The sequence below is a fragment of the Schistocerca americana genome, chromosome 4, assembly GCF_021461395.2.
Source record: "Schistocerca americana isolate TAMUIC-IGC-003095 chromosome 4, iqSchAmer2.1, whole genome shotgun sequence".
NCBI lineage: Eukaryota > Metazoa > Arthropoda > Insecta > Orthoptera > Acrididae > Schistocerca > Schistocerca americana.
Genome location: NC_060122.1, coordinates 710,126,800 through 710,150,707, shown reverse-complemented (window position 1 = coordinate 710,150,707; position 23,908 = coordinate 710,126,800). Strand labels below are relative to the sequence as shown.

The following is a 23,908-nucleotide window of genomic DNA, read 5'->3' as shown; positions in this document are numbered from 1 at the left end:
CGCCGTAGGCAGTTACATTGGCCATGACGAGAGGTAATGCCTGAAATTCGGTACTCTCGGCACGCTCTTGACGCTGTGCATCGGGAATATTGAATTCCCTAACAATTTCCGAAATGGAATGCCTCATGGGTCTAGCTCCAACTACCATTCCGCATTCAAAGTCTGTTAATTCCCTTCGTGCGGCCATAATGGCGTAGGAAACGTTTTCAGGTGGATTACCTGAGCACAAGTGACAGCTGTATATGTCTGTTTCTCTTTCGCGCAACTTTTGTCACCTCAATGTACTATCATTGCCACAACGCGTTTTATATGTGGCCTTCTTTGCGTTGATGGTGAGTTAGTGAAAGGTAGTTGAAAGTCTGTTCTGTCATATAGCCCCTCCTCGAACAACAAAAATAGGGCCGCGGAAACTGCAGTCCTAAGGCAAACGTATCACCATCAGTAATCATTTATAATAAACTCATGGCTCGAACAACAAAGACACTGTTTAGAAATTCTGAAAGCACCTATGATGCTGGAACAAAATCAGAAGACGTAAAACTGTACTCCCCTCCAGCCTTTGATGGTGGTGATTCGCTCCGCGTCCAGGGCTCGAACCGGTTACCTCCGGTTCGGCCGAGCAACGGTGGCCTCGGCTACGGCGGGGGTGGTTGTTTTTGTTGTCGTGGGCTTCGATCCGAAGACTGGTTTGATGCAACTCCCGACGCGCGCCTGTGCTGTGCAAGCCTCTTCATCCCCGAGTAACTGCTGCCGCCTACATCTGTTAGTTTCATCTTCCATGGATCGTTTTGCACGGTAAATCATAATGATGTGGAACGATTCATTTTGTATTCACATTGCGAATTAATTCGTAAATATGACTACATTCTTTTTAGGATTCCGTACCTCAGTTGGTAAAAACGGAACCCTTAAAGGATCACTTTGTTGGCTGGCTGCCTATCAGTCCGACTCTTAGAAACCGTTTTTATCAGGAACGAGTGGACATATCAAGTTGAAATTTATGTCACGCACTAAGGCCTACAGTCCCTTGGCAGCGTAAGAAATTGAAGCTCTATGTATGTGCAATGAAACGATACGGCCCTTTGTGTAACACATTTTCAGACTCGCTAGCTCACTCCTCAAAACATACAGGATACTTGTCCTTGTTCCACAATCATGAAAATTTGCAATAACAAGCTTTTACATTACAACCAAAGGAAAAAATGCCAAAATTTTTAATTTGCAATTATATCACACGAACAAATATCTTTTGTCATTTGCTATCAGACGTCAAATTTGAAATTAAAACGTTCTCGTAAATCGTGGAATCCATGGGAACGGTATCCTGTCAGCATGAATGCCGATAACAGACAAAAATGGCCGAGACTCTCTGTTCCTGTAACAGATGAATAGCCTATGTATACAATTAAGTTTGTACGGAACCTTAATGCTCAAGTTCTGTTCGCAGCTTGCCGATTTTATTTTAATACACAGATGAGAGTTAGTAATTTTATACCCACCACTTTTTATACATTATTTCTTCTGCGGAAGAGAATGACTTATCAGGGAGAGGTTTTTTCAGTTTTTTTTTTCAAATTATGCTTTGCTGTCAGTGACTAAAAATTTTTGTTGCAACATTGTGCACCCCTTTTTGTGTTTAAGACAACCTTAATGTGCTGTAATGAATGTCATTTTTCCTTTTGATATTGTAATTATGTACATCCTTGTTCCTCTTGCGCTTCAGTGGGCTATTAACAACAAACTTGATGAGAGAAAAAAATATATTGTGAAGCAGAAATCACACTGTCCAATTCGTTAAACAGGTGTCTACAAGTGATCGTGGGTGAGCACCACACATTATTCTTACAGCTCGTAAAACGTGAAAACTTTGTTCCTACAAGATGAGTTACCCAGAACATTATTCCATATCACATTATTGAATAAAAATATACTAAATACACATTAACACAAAAAAGACGCACCACGAATGAATTATCAGAGTGGTACGAAATCGGTAAATGTGATATACGTGTACAAACACACAAATCATTACAATTTCAGAGGAATTGGCTGATTTACTTAGAAGAAAGAGCTTCACAAATTTAGCAAGTGAACAACGCGTTGGTCCACCTCTGGCCCTTATACAAGCATTTATTCGGCTTGGAATTGATAGTTGTGGGCTGTCCTCCTGGCGGATATAGTGCCAAATTCTGTCCAATTGGCGCATTAGATCGTTAAAATCCCGCGCTGGTTGGAGGGCCTTGCCCGTAATGCTCCAGAAATTCTCATTTCGAAGAGATACGGCGACTTCGCTGGCCAAAGTACGGTTTGGCGAGAACGGAGACAAGCAGTGCGGGCGGGCATTATCTTGCTGAAAGGTAAGCCCAGGATGGCTTCCCGTGAAGGGCAACAAATCGGGGTGTTGAATACCGTCGACGTATCACTTTGCTGTAAGGATGCCGCAGATGACAACCGGAGGAGTCCTCCTATGAGAAGAAATGCCATCCCAGACCATCACTCGTTGTCAGGTCGTATGGTGGGCCACACTTAGGTTGGTATCCCACCGCTGTCTGGGGCGTCTCTAGACGCTCTTCGCTGATCATAGTGGCGCATTCGAAGCGGGATTCATCACTGAAAACAGTTCTATTCCTGTCAATGAGATTCCAGGCCGAATGTGGCCGACACCACTGCAAACGGAATTAGTGACGTACAGAGGGCAATGGCCATGGGCTCCGTGCACTCGGCCTCCTTTCTGTGAGACGCCTATTAATGGCCCTTGCACTCACTGAAGCAACAGTTGCACGTCGGATCGATGACGATGCCGATGACGACGATGATGCAGATGACAACGAAGACGACGACGATGCTGAATGCAGGGCTCTGAGAGCTGTCCTCTCTGCAGGCCGACCGCTTCCTTCCTGATGCTGTGTTTGGCCGTGGTTCATCCACTGCTGCCAACATCGTCCAATAGTGGCATCACTCCTATTCAAATGTCGAGTGATTCGAAGATTACTTGAACAGGCTTCTATGAGCCCAACTACACGTCCCCTCTCGAATGCGGACATCTGCTTATACTGTTCACCCGCCTATTTTCGACGCATAGTTACTGTCCAACTGAGTATACAGAACGAAATACCCAAAGACTTCATGTCCCGGTATTGACATACCCCTATACATACTATTCTTGCCAGCTGCGCGATGAAATTGCGTTGCAGCGTTCATCGGCCACAAAGTTTACAGTTTTGCATTTTCCATCGATACCTGTATGAATATCAATTTGTGACCAATTTGCATAACTCAGTGGTGCGTCGTTTATTTTGTTTTAGAGCGTATGTCAACTTACTGATTCGTCTCTCCCCAAGCCCTGCAATGATTCCAAGAGAAAATGTCACTGAACTAAGTTGTTTTAGTCCCAACATGTGCTGCTTCCACTTTAAATTCTCATCAGTATGGAACTTCAAGAATTTTGAGGTTTCCATCCATTTATTATATCCCCGCCATATGTTACACTTATCCGTTTGAACCTGATTACTGTATTCATCCTTCGGTCTCCATCGACTACTCTACACCCACATAACCTTCCCATCTATACCAGATTGACAATTCCTTGATGCCTTAGAGTGGGTCATACCTATCAATTCCTTCATTTAGTTAAGTTGTGCCATGAATTTCTTTTTTCACAATCCGCTTCAGTATCTCCTGATTTGTTATTCGATATACTCATTTAATCCTCCGTATTTTTCTATAGCCCACATTTCAGAAGCTTTTATTATTTTCTGGGCGCAACTGCTTGTCATCCACTTTTCACTAGCGTATAACATAATACTTGAGACAAATACCTTCAGAAAAGACTTTCTAACATTTAAAAGTCCTCTTTTTCAAAAATTCTTTTCTCGTTATTGCCAGTCTACATTTTGTATCGTCTTTACGTCGCCCATCATAAGTTTTTTGCTACGTGAATAGCAAAACTCGTCTACTTTTAGCATATCATTTCGTAATCTAATTGCCACAGTGTCTCCTGATTTAATCTGATTAAAACTTTTTTTTTTTTTTTTTTTTTTTTTTTTTGCTGTTACTCGTTGTATCCTCCTTTCAAGACACTGACCGTTCTGTTCAGCTGCTCTTCAAAGTCCTTTGCTGTCTCTGGCAGAATTAAGATGTCAGTGGCAAATCTCCAAGTTTTTATTTCTTATTCCTCAACTGTAATTCCTTCTCTATATTTTTCTTTGATTTCCTTTACTGCTTGCTCAACGTAGAGATGGAATAACGTAGGAGATAGGCTACAACTCTGTCTCACTCCCTTCCCAACTACTTCAACTCCTTCTTCTCTTTTGTGGCCTTAGCGCCTTGTAACTGCGGTCTGATTTCTGTACAAGCTATTATAACCCTTCGCTCACTGTATTTTACCCCTACAACGTTCGGAATTTCGAACAGTAACAGGGGTAACAAAGACAAAATGCGGATCCGCGCTCTTCACTTCTGGTCTTCAGTAGTGGCTTCCCACTAAAGCCAGTGTAGTATATTTATTTGATGAAATGAATTCCTCTTCAGGCACACGAGTATTTATAATATAGCGTATCATTCCTGTCCATGCAGTAGCGTCATACACTTGACAGTTGAGATCCCCAGAGCCAAATATCGGCATCCAGTAATGGAGCGGCAGGTGGGAGGGGGGGGGGGGCTTTGACCAGGTTGGAAATGAAGATCTGGACTTCTAGAGTGGTTTGTGCTCGGAACCCGCTTCGCTGGCTTAAGAGCTGGTGCGTTTGCCCTGAAGGTAGGTGCTTTCCAACTCCTGTTCAGAATAATATAGGCATTAAACAACACAATGCAGAGGACAGCTTTTATTGGCGGCAGGAAATGGCCAGTGAAAAGTCTCCATCCTGCTGCTGATTTACTGGAAGGGCTGAATGATAGACAAGTTAATGCGGCGGCTGGGAGCTCGCTAGGTTGAGTCAGCTGGCAGCCCTCGCTAGTGTAGGAGGCGAGTCCTGTACGTCCAGGGCAGAGCGGATTTTTTGAAGGCTCTGACGTCCCACGAATAGGGAATTAGTGACCGTTACTAACAGGCAACGTAGAATTGTGCAAATCAGGTTCCCGTTTTCCACATGAGTGTCGGTGAGATTTGGTGAACGTGCACACGCTGGGTGGCAAGGAGCCTCATATCAGAGCGAGCAATCTATACCTAGCAGGTCGGTGGAGTTTAAAGAACGAGACGACTTTTTTTGGTCCGAATGAAGCCAATAAGTCACATTTGTTTCCGTGGATACTAGCAATAATTGGGAAAATTCACCTGGCCGCCTTACGAGGGCTTTGCAAGTATAGTTCGAGAGTGGGGCTGTCACTTAGCGGCCTTCCAACCTGCTTCATTTTCTTTTAAGGGTGTACTCCCCTAGGGAGGCTCGCCTCCCTCCGTGTATGAGTCCTCCCTACACACTACTCGTAAATGGAGACGATACCAAAAGAGACATGGGAAAGAGAGGCTTATCATAGAAGAAAAGGGCTAGTAGGCCGTTGTGGGACACACTTAGTACGTTTCCTCCCCTTCGGCCTTTCCGGCTTGGGTGACCCTTCTGGCAGCGAAGATACCGTCAGCATAGCCCTCCAGATCCAGAGCACGCAAAAGCTCGTCCCCCATAGGGACAGCGCTCCGTAACGGCGGTGTCCACTTTGTGGGGACGATGACTTACAATGGGGACGATGACTTACAATGGGGACGATGACTTACAATGGGGACGATGACTTACAATGGGGACGATGACTTACAATGGGGACGAAGACTTACAATGGGGACGATGACTTACAATGGGGACGATGACTTACAATGGGGACGATGACTTACAATGGGGACGATGACTTACAATGGGGACGATGACTTACAATGGGAACGATGACTTACAATGGGAACGATGACTTAGAAATGGTGAAGAGTACCATTTGTAGATTTCAGAAAAGAAGACAAAATCATTGTCTTTCAAAGGGAAATATCCCGTACAGACAAAAATTGTTCAACAATAGAACAGGTTTGAAAACAGTTGCGACGTTACAAACGAGTATGACGCAGACAGAAGGAAGAAATCAGCAAATTTTAGGAATATATGTGGAACAATTAAGATGTCTAAAAAATAAAACGAGGAAAGAAACAAGGCTGGGATTTTACAACACACTGGCATTTCAACTAAACGATAAGAACCTCGCATGTAAGCAATGCAGGTGAGATTTCTAAGAGCAGTAAAGAGACGCACAAGGGCCGAAAGATCTAGAAATTCGAATATTAGGGAAGAGCTCAATATATGTAACATCCTCAATAAGCTTCAAGAAAAAAGAAGAAACTGGAGTGAACATCTTCAAAGAATGAGTGGAGAAAGATTACCTCTCCAGGTAAGATTTAAGCCAGTTGGGAGAAGTAGTCAGGCAAGACTGAGGAAGCAATAGGTACCGTAACAGGCAAAACAAAAAATGGCCTCATGGCCTGAAGTGGTGGTGGTGTTGGTCGCTTCCGTTGAAACTTGGAGTGCAGTATTTTTGTGTTTCTCTTTTTTAATCTGTTGACTTCGATCCGGTTTTTTAAATTGTTGGCCGAATCTGCTAGAAGCCAGCTGGAGACAATGTATGAACTGGTAGTTCATGCACTCGAGTGGTCTCGGAATCTTTCTTAAATAACTGAAGGGCTTCAGTTATTGACTTCGGAGTAGTGAGAAGCTCAATACAGTCTCGCAAGTCAAGGCGAGACCGGCGACCCTTATTTAGAGTGGCTTTAATAGTATGGCAGTGTAGATAATTAACCTGGGTCAGGCAACAAATGTTCCCGGTAAATCACAAACCAGTAAGTCGATTAATTTTCCTCGCCAATAGTGCATGGCTTCCCCCGCTGCCCAAGCCCCTAGTATCACGGTTTCATTTATTATTTATTTACACGTCAAGTCCCGTAGGACCAAATTGAGGAGCAAATCTTCAAGGTCATGGAACATGTCAGTACGTGAAATTACAACATAAAAGTAATAACAGATAAAAATAAAATGTTTATGAACCCAAAAAGTCAATCCATAAGTTCAAGAAAACTCAATCAACAATACAACAAGAATCAGCTTAATTCTTCAAGGAACTCCTCGACACAATAGGAGTGACCCCATGAGGAAACTATTCAGTTTCGATTTGAAAGCGCGTGGATTACTGCTAAGATATTTGAATTCGAGTGGTAGCTTATTGAAAATGGATGCAGCAGTATACTGCACACCTTTCTGCACAAGAGTCAAGGAAGTGCGATGCAAATGCAGATTAGATTACTGCCTAGTATTAACTGAGTGAAAAATGCTTGTTCTTGGGAATAAGCTAATATTGTTAACAAGAAATGACAGTAAGGATTATATACAGGGTGGTCCATTGATCGTGACCATGCCAAATATCTCACGAAATAAGCGTCAAACGAAAAAACTACAAAGAACGAAACCTGTCTAGCTTGAAGGGGGAAACCAGATGGCGCTATAGTTGGTCCGCTAGATGGCGCTGCCATAGGTCAAACGAATATCAATTGCGTTTTTTTAAATAGGAACCCCCATTTTTTATTACATACTCGTGTAGTACGTAAAGAAATACGAATGTTTTAGTTGAACCACTTTCTTCGCTTTGTGATAGACGGCGCTGTAATAGTCACAAGCATATGACTCACAATTTTAGACGAACGGTTGATAACAGGTAGGTTTTTTAAATTAAAATACAGAACGTAGGTACGTTTGAACCTTTTTATTTCGGTTGTTTCAATGTGATACATGTACCTTTGTGAACTTATTTCTGAGAACGCATGCTGTTACAGCGTGATTACCTGTAAATACCACATTAATGCAATAAATTCTCAAAATGATGTCCGTCAACCTCAGTGCATTTGGCAATACGTGTAACGACATTCCTCTCAACAGCGAGTAGTTCGCCTTCCGTAATCTTCGCACATGCATTGACAATGCGCTGACGCATGTTGTCAGGCGTTGTCGGTGGATCACGACAGCAAATATCCTTCAACTTTCCCCACAGAAAGAAATCCGGGGACGTCAGATCCGGTGAACGTGCGGGCCATTGTATGGTGCTTCGACGAACAATCCACCTCTCATGAAATATGCTATTCAATACCGCTTCAACCGCACGCGAGCTATGTGCCGGACATCCATCATGTTGGTAGTACATCGCCATTCTGTCATGCAGTGAAACATCTTGTAGTAACATCGGTAGAACATTGCGTAGGAGATCAGCACACATTACACCATTTAGATTGCCATCGATAAAATGGGGGTCAATTATCCTTCCTCCCATAATGCCGCACCATACATTAACCCGTCAAGGTCGCTGATGTTCCTCTTGTCGCAGCCATCGTGGATTTTCCGTTGCCCAATAGTGCATATTAGTTCGGTTTACGTTACCGCTGTTGGTGAATGACGCTTCGTCGCTAAATATAACGCGCGCAAAAAAATCTGTCATCGTCCCGTAATTTCTCTTGTGCCCAGTGGCACAACTGTACACGACATTCAAAGTCGTCGCCATGCAATTCCTGGTGCATAGAAATATGTACGGGTGCAATCGATATTGATGTAGCATTCTCAACACCGACGTTTTTGAGATTCCCGATTGTCGCGCAATTTTTCTGCTACTGATGTGCCGATTAGCCGCGACAGCAGCTAAAAAACCTACTTGGGCATCATAATTTGTTGCAGGTCGTGGTTGACGTTTCACATGTGGCTGAACACATCCTGTTTCCTTAAATAACGTACCTATCCGGCGAACGGTCCCGACACTTGTATGATGTCGTCCAGGATACCGAGCAGCATACATAGCACACGCCCGTTGGGCATTTTGATCACAATAGCCATACATCAATACTTTATCGACCTTTTCCGCAATTGGTAAATGGTCCATTTTAACGCGGGTAATGTATCACGAAGCAAATACCGTCCGCACTGGAGGAATGTTGCGTGATACCACGTACTTACATGTTTGTGACTATTACAGTGCCTTCTATCACAAAGCGAAAAAAGTGGTCCAACTAAAACATTCATATTTCTTTACGTACTACACGAATATGTAATAAAAAATAGGGGTTCCTATTTTTTTAAAAACGCAGTTGATATCCGTTTGACCTATGGCACAGCCATCTAGCGGGCCAACCATAGCGCCATCTGATTTCCCCCTTCAAGCTAAACGAGTTTCGTTCTTTTTTCGTTTGATGCTTATTTCGTGAGATATTTGGCCTGGTCACTGTCAATGGACCACCCTGCGTATTGAGAGGCCACTCTCAAAATACCAAGACTCGTGAACAGGGGTCGACAAGAGGTTCGTTAACTAACACTACTTATTGCCCGAACCGCCTGTTTCTGGGCCAAAGATATCCTTTTATAATGGGAAGAGTTACCCCAAAATATAATACCGTACGACATAAGCGAATGAAAATAAGCTAAGTAGAATAATTTTCGTGTCGAATGATCGCTCACTTCAGATACCGTTCGAATAGTAAAAATGGCAGAATTAAGTCTTTGAACAAGATCCTGAACGTGGGCTTTTCACGACAGTGTACTATCTATCTGAACACCTAGACATTTGAACTGTTCAGTTTCACTAATCATAAGCCCATTCTGTGAAATTAAACCGTCAGCTTTTGTTGAATTGTGTGTTAGAAACTGTAAAAACTAGTCTTACTGCGATTTAGCGTCAGTTTATTTTGTACAATCCAAGCCAATGTTGCACACAACATCCCTTACTACATCATCAGCAAACAGAAATATTTTAGAGTCACCCGTAATACTAGAAGGCATATCATTTATATAAATAAGGAACAAGAGTGGCCCCAACACTGATCCCTGGGGCACCCCCTACTTGACTGTACCCCACTCAGACACTACATCACAGACATTCTCAACATTGTGAATAATGACCTTTTGCTGTCTGTTGCTAAAGTAAGAGGTGAATCAATTGTGAGCTAGTCCCCATATTCCGTAATGGTCCAACTTCTAGAGCAGTATTTTGTGATCAACACAACCAAATGCCTTAGTTAAATCAAAAAATATGCCTATCATTCAAAACTTTTTGTTTAACCCATCCAGTACCTCACAGAGAAATGAGAATATACCATTTTCAATTGTTAAATGATTTCTAGAACCGAACTGTGTATTTGACAGCAAATCGCGTGATATAAAATGATCAATTATCATTACATACACAGCCTTTTCAGTAACTTCTGAAAACACTGATGGCATAGAAATAGGTCTAAAATTGTCTACATTACCCTTTTATCCCTTTTTATAAAGCGGCTTTACTACTGAGTGCTTTAATTGTTCGGGAAACTGACCAATCCTAAAGGAAAAATTACAAATATGGCTAAATACAAGGCTAACATGTGGAGCACAGTACTTTAATATTCTGCTAGGCACTCCATCATATCCATGAGAGTCCTTAGTCCTCAGTGATTTAGCTACTGACTCAATCTCCCCTCATATCTACCCTCCTGGAAATGGAAAAAAGAACACATTGACACCGGTGTGTCAGACCCACTATACTTGCTCCGGACACTGCGAGAGGGCTGTACAAGCAATGATCACAAGCACGGCACAGCGGACACACCAGAAACCGCGGTGTTGGCCGTCGAATGGCGCTAGCTGCGCAGCATTTGTGCACCGCCGCCGTCAGTGTCAGCCAGTTTGCCGTGGCATACGGAGCTCCATCGCAGTCTTTAACACTGGTAGCATGCCGCGACAGCGTGGACGCGAACCGTATGTGCAGTTGACGGACTTTGAGCGAGGGCGTATAGTCGGCATGCGGGAGGCCGGGTGGACGTACCGCCGAATTGCTCAACACGTGGGGCGTGAGGTCTCCACAGTACATCGATGTTGTCGCCAGTGGTCGGCGGAAGGTGCACGTGCCCGTCGACCTGGGACCGGACCGCACCGACGCACGGATGCACGCCAAGACCGTAGGATCCCACGCAGTGCCTTAGGGGACCGCACCGCCACTTCCCAGCAAATTAGGGACACTGTTGCTCCTGGTGTATCGGCGAGGACCATTCGCAACCGTCTCCATGAAGCTGGGCTACGGTCCCGCACACAGTTAGGCCGTCTTCCGCTCACGCCCCAACATCGTGCAGCCCGCCTCCAGTGGTGTCGCGACAGGCGTGAATGGAGGGACGAATGGAGACGTGTCGTCTTCAGCGATGAGAGTCGCTTCTGCCTTGGTGCCAATGATGGTCGTATGCGTGTTTGGCGCCGTGCAGGTGAGCGCCACAATCAGGACTGCAAACGACCGAGGCACACAGGGCCAACACCCGGCATCATGGTGTGGGGAGCGATCTCCTACACTGGCCGTACACCACTGGTGATCGTCGAGGGGACACTGAATAGTGCACGGTACATCCAAACCGTCATCGAACCCATCGTTCTACCATTCCTAGACCGGCAAGGGAACTTGCTGTTCCAACAGGACAATGCACGTCCGCATGTATCCCGTGCCACCCAACGTGCTCTAGAAGGTGTAAGTCAACTACCCTGGCCAGCAAGATCTCCGGATCTGTCCCCCATTGAGCATGTTTGGGACTGGATGAAGCGTCGCCTCACGCGGTTTGCACGTCCAGCACGAACGCTGGTCCAACTGAGGCGCCAGGTGGAAATGGCATGGCAAGCCGTTCCACAGGACTACATCCAGCATCTCTACGATCGTCTCCATGGGAGAATAGCAGCCTGCATTGCTGCGAAAGGTGGATATACACTGTACTAGTGCCGACATTGTGCATGCTCTGTTGCCTGTGTCTTTGTGCCTGTGGTTCTGTCAGTGTGATCATGTGATGTATCTGACCCCAGGAATGTGTCAATAAAGTTTCCCCTTCCTGGGACAATGAATTCACGGTGTTCTTATTTCAATTTCCAGGAGTGTATATCACAGAGGAGTATTTCAGACATCAATCTTGGAAAGGCATTTGCCAAGAAAGTTATGATTTCCTGTAGAAGCTAAATTTTTATTTAATTCATCAGCAATGCTCAGAAAATGATTGTTGAATACTGTACATATATCTGATTTATCAGTAACAGAATTATTTTTACTACGAACTGACTTTATATCGTCGACCTTGTGCTGCTTACCAAACAATTCCTTCACAACTGAGCATATGGTTTTAATTTTATCGTGTTGATTAGCTATTCTATTTGCATACCACATACTCTTTGCCTTCCTAATAACATTTTTAAGCACTGTTTGTATTGGGCTACTGTAGCCTGATTGTGACTACTTCTAACATAGTCCATTAAATTTCGGGCATGTAGCGGCGCAAATAAAATTTCCTCCACTGATATTTCGGCCGCGTATTGTCCGGCCATCCTCAGAGTGAGTCACAAGACTGACAAGATGCCAAGCGCGGCCTTATATGCCTCACCGCGGCGGTACTGCGCATACGGGTGACAGATGCTGCAAAAAAATGCGCTTACACATGCGCTGCCTGTGGCGAAGGCGTACAGACATTAGATTCGCTTATCGATGTGAGATCGGCGGCGGCGGCGGTGACACCATGACGACTTCTCTGCAGTTTAATTACACTAAGAGCCGGATTCCATGCTTTGTCGAAATTAAAACCATTATCTCTATTTATTAAGTTATTAGCTAATCTAATCTCTATAGCTTCCTTGAAGACAGATTCCCAAAAGGAAGATGTGGATGTTAAAATCTTCACATCACGGTAATTCATGGAATGCCCTGTATCAATACAATGTTCGGCCACAGCTGACTTGGCTGGCTGTAAAAGCGTGTGTAACTTCGATGCTCTACACATCTCTCATGAACGGTGCGTGTGGTTTGACATAGGTCAATCCTTTTTCTTGCACCATCATATACAAAATTTATATTGAAGTCACCACATACAATTAATTTCTGGTGCGTCCTACAAAGTGAATCAGGAACCCTCTCCAGCTCGAGCAGAAATGCTCTGAAGTCAGAGTTAGGGGACCTATAAACAACAACAATTAGAAATTCAGTTTCACTAAATTCAACTGCCCCTGCACAACATCCAAATGTCAGTGCAGTCTCGTGATATGTCTATGGACTCAAATGGAAAACTGTTTTCTAGTACATAGCCACTCCCCCACCCTGCAAGGCACTCCTTGAGAAACAGCCACCTAATCTGTATCCTGTTAAAGGAAGTCTCTGAATTGTCAAATTATTTAACCGGTGGTCCGATATACCAATAATTTCAGAGTCAACATCTATAAGCATGTTCCGGTATCTGATGCCACCTTAGATGCACAAATTGAAAGAGCACGATCTGCTGAAACGAAGTATCCTAGTGCGCTCCAGAACTTTAAAATATCGTGAAAGATCTTCGTAGCGATCACTCTGCAAAAGCTGCGCCAATCGTCTCAATGGCGTACTGGAAAATGCTTGACAGTGTACCTCGCATTACGGACTGCACTCGTCCCATTCACTGGTTGATAATTCGAAGACTGACTGCTTAGGAGAATTGCAAACAGACTGAGGCCGTATATCGATGCTTTTAATAAAGAAGACCGCTGCGACTGTTAAATTCTCTATTGGAGAACACGACCGGTTTCGCAAATAAAATTTGTATCTTCAGGTGCTTCAAGTCAGAAGATTAAAGATTCTACCTAAACCGGATAAAGCCATTCACAACATTTATATCCAGGTATTTAAAACTTATGACTCACGAATGTGGGAGCGCCCATGACAAAAGGTATTGGTCGCTAAGGCCATCCTCAACCTCTATTGTTGACAGCCTGGTGAGGAAGCCCTGCTGTTACCGGCGCCAACTAATCGCTGATAGCGGTTTTACCATAGAAGCTCGCACATTCGTGAGTCATAAATTTTATATACCTGGATATAAATGTTGGGTATGGTTTTGTCCGGTTTAAACAGAATCTTTAATCTTTCTATTGAAGAACCCCAAGATGCAAATTTAATATGCGAAACCGGTCGTGTTTACTAATAAAGAATTCTAACAGTCGCAGCGGCCTTGTTTATTCAAATCGTGGAACATTCCGGCTGTGGTTGCCCTACATATAAAGTGGTGTGTATATCGGACCCTACTCGACTCCAGCCCCTGGCCATTACAGCCTGAGCTGTGCAGCCATGACTAACCACCGCCGTACAGCTTCAGTTCCGTCACTGCTGCCCCTACTTTCCCGATTGCACGTAAGAAACCTTGCAGGGCTGCCACTCGCGGAAGAAAGGAACCGTGCAGAATAGTTTAGCCACAGTCTACAGGTACATTTGTCCCAGACTCCTAGTCCAGAGAGGTACGCAGGAGAGTTCCTGTGAAGATGGAAAGCAGGAAACAGGCACTGTGCAGAATCGAAGCTGTGACGGTGGCTTATTTCTCGACGGCTCATGCGACAAGAGCGCCCCCCTCGAAATGAAATGGTCCGGATTCGATCCCACAGTTGTGTCTCAGGAAGATTTCACATACTCTTCTGCAGAGTAGAAATGCAACCTGGAAAAGATTGCCGATACAAATCTTTAAACGTGTTTTTACCTTCCTGATCTCCACCGGAGAAATACGCGAGAAGCTGAAGAATTTTTGTGGTCCTCTCCGAAATTTGTAATTCACTCAGTTAAAGGCGGAGGTTAGAGTCCTCCTTCGGGCATGGATAGTTTAGGTTAAGTACGAGTAGTTTGTAAGCTTAGGGACTGATGACCTTAGCAGTTAAGTCTCATAAGATTTCACACACATTTGAATTTTTTTTTATTTTTTTTAAAGTTAATGGCGTCTATCGTCACCTGGCGTCAGAAATTCTGCTTTTACCGAATGTCTACGTTCCTCCCACTTCCCCCTTCCCGCGAGTTACATTACACTCTCGCGTTGACAGTGCTGTTTGTAGACGCAAGCCAGACATCGTTGCAATGTAAAAGAACTTCCAGTACTGGCCGAACAAGTGTGTTATGGGCCGTATCTTTGTTCGGGGTACTGCAGCTTTCTAGATTCGAACGAATTAATAAACACTTCCCATTTCTTTACTTAGAACGAAGTGTATGTGGTTGTTCTCAATACTATGCCATGGCTGCCTCTGTTTGTGGCTGATTAACTGTAGAGTCAAAGCCTATAACACTTTCGCGTTTCATCAAGTACACAGCTTTACACGCGTCTCCATTAAGATTTAGTAATTGCTAGTCCTTGCACTGGGCTCACGTAAAGGTCGGTCAAAAAATAACACACAGTCCATTGCAACACTGTAATGGCAAGCTCTAGGGAAAGGAAATTTTATTTGTAGACACATTGGTTTTGTGTCTCCGAGCTACATCTAATTTTTGTTTCCTGTTGTTTCAGGTAAACCACCGTGGATGATCATCCCGACGTCCTCCTACGCCAACATGCAGTGCTGGAATTCCACCGAAATATCAATTTATAGTAAAGTGCTTCAAGTCTGTAGGTACAGCAAAGTGAATCAAATAATTTTTCGTTGGGTTCAGATACTCACAAGGGAACCTCCCCATCGCACCCCCCTCAGATTTAGTTGTAAGTTGGCACAGTGGATAGGCCTTGAAAAACTGAACACAGATCAATTGAGAAAACAGGAAGAAGTTGTGTGGGACTATGAAAAAATAAGCAAAATATACAAACTGAGTAGTTCATGGGAAGATAGACAACGTAAAGTACACAGGGAACGCCGGAGCGCCGTGGTCTCGTGGTAACGTGAGCAGCTGCGGAACGAAAGGTCCTTGGTTCAAATCTTCCATCGAGTCAAAAATTTAATTTTTTATTTTCAGTTTATGTGACAAACTCTTATGTTTTCATCACTTTTTTGGGAGTGATTATCACATCCACAAGAAAACCTAAATCGGGCAAGGTAGAAGAATCTTTTTACCCATTCGCCAAGTGTACAAGTTAGGTGGGTCGACAACATATTCCTGTCATGTGACGCACATGCCGTCACCAGTGTCGTATAGAATATATCAGATGTGTTTTCCTGTGGAGGAATCGGTTGACCTATGACCTTGCGATCAAATGTTTTCGGATCCCATTGGAGGGCACGTCCTTTCGTCTACAAATCGCACGGTTTTGCGATGCGGTCGCAAAACACAGACACTAAACTTATTACAGTGAACAGAGACGTCAATGAACGAACGGACAGATAATAATATGCAAAAATAAAGAAAGTAAAATTTTCACTCGAGGGAAGACTTGAACCAAAGACCGCTCATTCTGCAGCTGCTCACGCTACCACGGGACCACGGCGCTCCTCACCTTATTTTGTCTATGATGTTACCTATATGGCCCATGGACTACTCAGTTTGTATATTTTGCTTATTTTTTCACAGTTCCACACAACTTCTTCCTGTTTTCTCAATTGATCTGTGTTCAGTTTGTCAACGCCTATCCACTGTGCCAACTTATAACTAAATCTGAGGGGGGTGCGATGGGGAGGTTCCCTTGTCAGGCATGGCGACCACAGCTTCTAGGTCTAGTCACGAACAGTGAAAAAGCATCAGGCGCTCATTGAGTCGTCAAAAATGACACTTAAATCACTGAGACCAATCGTTCAGCACCCAAGTAAGATAAAATGAGCCGTGTTGACGTTACTCGAACGGCTGGGTCACGCAATGTTTTGTGTTCGCTGAGTTCCGTGCGTTTTTACAAAGCATAGGGTACAAATTGGAAAGAGTAGTTTGGGATAATATCCTGCGAAATTTATCAAGTTGTTATCCACAATGCTACACTGGTTATCGAATATGATGAAAACTGGCTGTTTCGTTTCAATCCTGAAAGCAAAAGGCAGTCAATGAAAGTAAATAAAAACATACGGAATCTCAGCTTCCTAAGATGCTTCGACTTTCTGTGCCACACGAGAAATTGATGGCAGCATTCTTTTGCAGTCACAGGTAGGTGTGGTCCTTGTGGACTTTCTAGAACATGGAACGATCATTATAAAAGGAGGATTTTGTCAGCTCTCGAAAAAAGCCGAACAAACCTAGAAACCAGAGCTAGAAGAGGCAGACATAAAGTTGTACAAGCTACTGCAAGAACACATACTACATACTTGAGTTACCACAAACAGCACAGTTTCCCGACGTATAATCTGTTTGGACGATTGATGAATCATTTGCAGTGGAAAGTATAAACTGAGTTGGTAACAAGGGTGTTGCATACGAGGAAAAATTGTATGATAACCAAATGATCAGTATTTAGTTCATGGGAACAAACGTGGCTGCAGTGCATAAATCGTATGCGTCATGCATTGACTTTTCCAAAGGATCGAAGCGAGTGAGCTGACGTAGCTATAAGAAAAATGGTTCAAATGACTCTAAGCTCTATGGGACTCAACATCTGAGGTCATCAGTCCCTTAGAATTAGCCCTACTTAAACCTAACTAACCTAAGGATATCACACACATCCATGCCCGGGGCAGGATTCGAACCTGCGACCGTAACAGGCGCGCGGTTCTGGACTGAAGCGCCTACAACCGCTCGTTCACAGCGACCGGCGTAGCGATAAGACACTGCACTCGCATTCAGGACGACAGCTCTCAAATTCCCATCAACCCAATCAGCTACAGATTTTCCGTGGTTTCCACAAATTGTTGAATGTGAATACCGGGATGATTCCTTTGAAAAGGAGGTGGCTGGCCGACTTCCTTCCTCATCCGCTCCCATCCTTCCCGGGAGCTTGCACGACTTCTCCAACGATGTCGTCGGCGGAATATTAAACCCTAGCCTTTTTTCGAAGGGACCAGTGTTTCTACCTTGAAAATTTCACCTCCCTAATTCTACGGAACTGCAATGGAGTGATAGTTACCATTTAATCGTTTGAGCTACCTCTCTATTCCGTCGAGAGATGGCTGGATATTAGAGCAATCTTTATCGAGTAACGCAACACAGGCAACTGCAGAATCCGCGAAAAATGTGAGAGTCGTGGCTGTACCACAGGTTTATGGAAAGATGTGAAAGTCATTTATGTGTTGGTCGACAGTTGTCTGCCTTTTAGAAACTTATCAATTCATATTTCCTTTACATTCTGACATACGCGTATGTTCTCTATCGAATGGCTGCTAATGTCGTCCACAACGGGTGGCGCAAATAAAAGTATCCCGTGTACATATATAGGAAATGCTGCGAAATTACAGAAATGGAGCTGAAAGGGACTTACCTTTTGTTTACAATGAAAAATACAGTGAAAAATACATCTACAGATGATGTTGAAAATGGCTCCCCTGCTACATCAATACACGGCAGTGTACGTCTAAGGACCTTCAGAGGCGCCCGCCGTAAAGGTCGGGCATCGATGGTAGTAGCTTCACGGCTGATGTTGTCTCTCAGTTCCTGTATTTTGTGTGGATGTGTTTTATAGGCCTCGTTCTTCCAGTGTTCCGACAGGGAAAAAATCACATGCTGTTAGATCCGGCGAACTTGGTGGCCAAAAATGTTTGCTCACAGTTCATTCCTCAGTGAAGACATCATGGACTCGTTCCAGGGATACCTCAGACGTGTGATACGTTGCCCATCTTGCTGGAAGAAGCAGTACTGTCTTCCATATTCAGTAGGCTGAACACAAAAAATAGCAAAAATTTCCATTTATGCAACAGTGTTGAGGGTAGCGTCAAAAAATATCGGTCCAATGGCGCGCATCACTGTTACATCGCATCAAAAGCTTATTTTTTCATCATGGAGTGGTTCTTGACACACAATGTTAGGAATCCACGTTGCCCAGTACCTCGTATTCTGTGAATTCACTTGACCGGAAAGATGAAACCATGCTTAATCGCTCATGACGTCATGAAAGGATCTAACAAATTATCGTTGATGTTGTTCAAAAGCCACGTGCAGTAATCCACATACTTCTGAATGTCATCCTCCCGTAACTACTGCACAACCGTCAAACTATATGGCTTCACATTAAGACTTTCCAGTATCTGCTGGCAGCTCCTCCTACTTACATGCGCCTGTAGGGTCAATTTATTTGTAGACTTCTTTGGGCTCGGAATAATCCTTCGGCGAATGTCTGCAATAGCTTCTGGTGTGCGAACTGAAGGACTTTTTTTGTCGTTTTACATTTTGCACAGATCCGTAGGTGCGCCAGTTTTTATACAGAATCTGTATTGCTCTCTTCGCTGGTAGCCCTCTCTCCGGATATTTGACTCCGAAAATTTCGCGAATTTCCTAAATGGAATCTATTTTCACATATCCTTCCACAATTTCAATTCCTCTATCGAAAAAAATCTTTTATAGACCACAAAAATAAACATCTAACGTCACTGATGAAATTCTGAAATTCTGACAGAATAATGCTAACAATCGATTACTGCATAAAACTGCCCATTGCTGTAGCTGTTTACTCGGTTTCGGAAGACGAAATATTATTTTCGCATTCAAAGGGGAGGCGGGCTACTTTTAACTGCGGCAACAAAATTCAAATTCAAATTTGTGTGAAATCTTATGGGACTTTACTGCTAAGGTCATCAGTCCCTAAGCGTACACATTACTTAACCTAAATTATCCTAAGAACAAACACACACACCCCTGTCCGAGGGAGAACTCGAACCTTCGCCGGGATTAGCTGCGACAACCTGTAGACACCATTCCACAGTTATAGGCTAATAATCAACATCAGTAAAATAGGCAGTTTGATCGCCTACTGGCTTTAGTTGAACTTCGTAACAGAACTGATGCTACTTCTTCCTCAGTTTCCGTACCTCACACGTATCACAATGATGTGCTCCATATTTTTGTACGATAGTCATTGCTTCATTTGCAAAAACTAGTATTAATACATTGCTGCTTCTACTACTATTACTACTACTACTGCGGGAACTCGGGGCAGAACAGGATACTTGATGTTTAACAATTTTTGTAAAGTAAAGGGAAACAAGAAAACGTTTCTTGTATTAAAAAATCATCTTGTAGTATAAGTACGTTACTTGAAAATCACTTAAAATTGTACGTTACGTATATTTTTACTTTTTTCAAAAAAAAAATGCTTGTATATTTCCCGCTGGGATAAGGCTATTTTTCCTAAAATTATTGCATAAACGTCGAAAGTATTGGGAATTTCATCTGAAAACTAAGACATAAAGTTGTTTAATGAACAGTTTAGACTAAAGAATATGGTATCTTCAAAAAATCACTAACGATAAGAAAATACTGTAATGTCATTTTGAAAAATACTATTACTTTTAATGCTTAATACCAAGTTACTGCTACTTCATTGAATCTCATCGCTCGTGCAGCAAATGTATTTTCTGCCTTTCGAATAGACAACGTAGGATCGTAGTATTAAATCCTATAACACAGTCATGCCCAGCTATACAAGTTTCTTTGTCAAATCTGAGTGATAAACACTTTCCTCCTGCTAGTTGACAGGTTAATGATCTGACAATAAGATGTTTCACCGTTGTACTAAAGAGTCTGCTCTTCACTGACTACAGGTATACTGCCAGCCTGTTTTCTTGTTCTGCAGCACACTTTTAAACTAGCCATCCGATTTGTGAGCCCTGTCTTTGGGATTATTCTTATCTTTACAAACATTTCTTTCCAGCGTTGACTTGTTAATTTGAACTCCTTAGATGCTTCTAAAAATCCTATTTCAGAAGATAAAACGACTGAAACTCCCATTCCCATACGATCTGATATCCGATTGCTGTCTGTCTTTCTAGCGTGAGTTCACACCATCCGGAAAAGCAAGGGAAAAAAAGAAATATATAGCCTGAAATCTAGTCGCATCAAAAACTGACTGGGCTACCTCATTCTGCCCCGGCCCGTTCTGCACGAAGATCACGTTTCAGCTTCATAACTTTTACGGAGCAAAAGAACTGTCGCATTCAAACATATTATATAACTAGCATACAGTCAGTGGCATTCATTTAAGATTACATGTCACTTAAGGACGTAGAATTAATAGTTAACGGCTTATCTTTAGTTAAAATTCACCAAAAATTATAAAAACTCCAACAGTAAACGTGAAAGACAACCGCTCCTTACAAGTCGTACTCCAAACGACGTCATAACGGCTGTCGCACCTTTCCTTCTATTCAGAGGCATCGTTACGCGTCACTACAGTAGGTTGCAGCCCTCTCCAGTTTAGAAAACAGGACAATCCCCCTGTCCTTCGCTATCTCGTTCTGCCCTGAGTTCCTTCACTACCACCACCACTACCACCACCACCGTTTTATCTATTACGTAACAGATTTTCGTACACTACTGGCCATTAAAATTGCTACACCACGAAGATGACGTGCTACAGACGCGAAATTTAACCGACAGGAAGAAGATGCTGTGATATACAAATGATTAGCTTTTCAGAGCATTCACACAAGGTTGGCGCCGGTGGCGACACCTACAACGTGGTGACATGAGGAAAGTTTCCAACCGATTTCTCATTCTCAAACAGCAGTTGACCGGCGTTGCCTGGTGAAACGTTGTTGTGATGCCTCGTGTAAGGAGGATAAATGCGTACCATCGCGTTTCCGACTTTGATAAAGGTCGGATTGTAGCCTATCGCGATTGCGGTTTATCGTATTGCGACATTATTGCTCGCGTTGATCGAGATCCAATGACTGTTAGCAGAATATGGAATCGGTGGGTTCAGGAGGGTAATACGGAACGCCGTGCTGAATCCCGACGGTCTCGTATCACTAGCAGTCGAGATGGCAGGCATCTTATCCGCATGGCTATAACGGATCGTGCAGCCACGTCTCGATCCCTGAGTCAACACATGGGGACGTTTGCAAGACAACATAACCATCTGCACGAACAGTTCGACGATGTTTACAGCAGCATGGACTAACAGCTCGGAGACTATAGCTGCGGTTACCCTCGATGCTGCATCATAGACAGGAGCGCCTGCGATGGTGTACTCAACGACGAACCTGGGTGCACGAATGGCAAAACGTCATTTTTTCGGATGAATCCAGATTCTGTTTACAGCATCATGATGGTCGCATACGTGTTTGGCGACATCGCGGTGAACGCACATCGGAAGCGTTTATTCGTCATCGCCATACTGGCGTATCACTCGGCGTGATGGTATGGGGTGCCACTGGTTACACGTCTCGGCCACCTCTTGTTCGCATTGATGGCACTTTGAACAGTGGACGTCACATTTCAGATGTGTTACGACCCGTGGGTCTCCCCCCCCCCCATTCGATCCCTGTGAAACCCTACAGTTCAGGAGGATAATGCACGACTGCATGTTGCAGGTCCTGTACGGGTCTTTCTGGACACAGGAAATGTTCGATTGCTGCCCTGGCCAGCACATTCTCCAGATCTCTCACCAACTGAAAACGTCTGGTCAATGGTGGCCGAGCAACTGGCTCGTCACAATACGCCAGTCACTACTCTTGATGAACTGTGGTATCATGTTGAAGCTGCATGGGCAGCTGTACCTGTACACGCTATCCAAGCTCTGTTTGACTCAATGCCCAGGCGTATCAAGGCCGTTATTACGGCCAGAGGTGATTGTTCTGGGTACTGATTTTTCAGGATCTATGCACCCAAATTGCGTGAAGATGTAATCACATGTCAGTTGTAGTATAGTATATTTGTCCAATGAATACCCGTTTATCATCTGCATTTCTTCTTGGTGTAGCAATTTTAATGGCCAGTAGTGTATTACTACCACTTCTGTTACTACCACAATTTAGAGATCTAAGACAATCTTCCATTAATTCTGCACTTTGACGAGACTGCTGCCCCTATAAACAATTTAATAGCGTGCTGCTTTTATCGATACTCGAAGCGTTCTGAAATCACCACAATCAGCAACTATCGTCCCCTGGCTCTCTCGACTTTTAGCAGTGTTCTTATTGGTGAGTTCGGTATTACGGTCAAGTATACTATCACCGGTCCACGTCGCTGGAAACGCCAGCATCAAGTGCGGCATTTCTTGTAGTTCCCTTTAATGACGCGTCAAGCAGAAACGGCAGTGCTGGTGGCAGGCTGGTACCGCGGAGTCGGCAACGCCGCGCGGTCCGCCACGCGGAACCCAGCAGACACCAGAGGGTCTGCACGCCAAAGCCCGCCGCCTCCACTTCTACCGCGAGCACTTCTCGCAGTCTCGCTCTATTAATCGGGGGCACGTCGCACACAACCTGCGCCCCAGTGTTGCATAGCGTGGCGCCCTCGGGACCCGCGTACACTGCAACACTCCACAGCTCTAGACGCCTGTCCCTCCACCAATCATCCTCTCCCCCCGCGCCGTCAACCACAACCAAACTTCTTACTCCCAAGACGACAACAAAGTGCATCAGACAGTGAAAGCTCGTATCGCACAGCGTATGAACTAGTGAGATAGTATGCGTGCATTCACTCGTAGCGTAATACACTGTGGGTTCGTACAGTTCACCAATTACTTACTACGCTGTGTTTGGAGATTCGCCTAGCTGTATCATCTACACCTACATCTACGTACATACTCCGCAAGCCACTGTACGGTGCGTGGCGGAGGATACTCTGTACCACTACCAGTCATTACCTTTTCAGTTCTACGCTCCAATGTAGTTGTTGTTATGGTCTTCAGTCCAGAGACTGGTTTGATGCAGCTCTCCATGCTACTCTATCCTGTGCAAACGTCATCTCCCAGTACCTACTGCAACCTACATCCTTCTGAATCTGTTTAGCGTATCCATCTCTTGGTCTCCTTCTACGATTTTTACCCTCCGCGCTGCCCTCCAATACTAAATTGGGGATCCCTTGATGCCTCAGAACATGTCCTACCAACCGATCCCTTCTTCTAGCCAAGTTGTGCCACAAACTCCTCTTCTCGCCAATTATATTCAATACCTCATAATTAATTATGTGATCTACCCATCTAATCTTCAGAATTCTTCTGTAGCACCACATTTCGAAAGCTTCTATTCTCTTCTTGTCCAAACTATTTATCGTCCTCGTTTCACTTCCATACCTGGCTACACTCCATACAAATACTTTCAGAAACGACTTCCTCACACTTAAATCTATACTCGAAGTT

General features: G+C 44.0%; 1 protein-coding gene across 2 annotated transcripts in view; it reads left to right on the top strand.

Annotated features, from left to right (window-relative positions):
* LOC124612755 (serine/arginine repetitive matrix protein 1-like) overlaps nucleotides 1–23,908 on the top strand; it is a 478,871-nt gene that overhangs the window by 276,695 nt on the left and 178,268 nt on the right. The window lies entirely within an intron of this gene.